Below are 949 nucleotides of genomic sequence, written 5' to 3'. Positions count from 1 at the left end.
TTTATGTGTGTCCTTGTTGACTGTGTGTACCTGCATGCATGAGTCACATACAAGCGTAGATCCCTACCCCCAGCTTAGGGACTTTTCCCAAATAAATATAAACCATAATGTTTATATGTATATAAACTGAGCCACAAATACACACAGCCGCCTACTTGCAGATGTGCTAATTTATATAATTACATCATTCTTGCATCATATGTTGACGTTCCTCGCTTGCAACCATCACAGGGCGAAGATATTAATGGATTGATCTGACATCCGACAATTTTTTTTTTTTATGTAAAGACAGAATCAGATTCAAAATTTAAATCTAAGAGTTTTCAGCAAGCTCTTTTAGACTGGTTTCGGGAAAATTGTTAGTTTCCCCTGTCACTTTGCATGCTTCGAATATATTGCATTCATGCTTTATGCTCGTATAATGGAGTCATGTGCAACTTTACTCGGAAACACTAGCAGACAGGTTTCTTGCATGGCTCATAAACATTCGTGTAATTATGATTATCTCTATTAGTGTTTAATCAATTGTCATATTTACTCTTGATATTGCTGTTTTTTTCATTAACATTATATTTTTTATCACATCTTTTGGCTTATCATCGGTATCATGACCACCATCATTTCTATTGTTTTTTAGTAGTTACCATGAGTAACCTCTTTTTATTTAATCGTTATCATGGCTTTTATCACTACATTTCTATTGTTTTATCCATAGAATGATTATCATAATCCTCATCTTAGGCTCTTTATCGTTATGATCATCACTATCATTTTTTTTTGTCATGATGAATACTATCATCACTGTTTTGCTGGTAGTTTACCTCCTCTTACTGTTATCTCATCCTTCATCGTCACTATCGTCTCTCACTTTTTATCATTGTTGTCATGATCTTCACCATTCTTATTGCTATTATAAACTCTCTTACGCAATTTAATGTTTCTGGCAAGC

This window comes from Penaeus monodon, chromosome 29 (genome assembly GCF_015228065.2).
Source record: "Penaeus monodon isolate SGIC_2016 chromosome 29, NSTDA_Pmon_1, whole genome shotgun sequence".
Taxonomy (NCBI): domain Eukaryota; kingdom Metazoa; phylum Arthropoda; class Malacostraca; order Decapoda; family Penaeidae; genus Penaeus; species Penaeus monodon.
The sequence above is the reverse complement of the archived record's forward strand: the minus strand, read 5'-3'. Positions refer to the sequence as shown.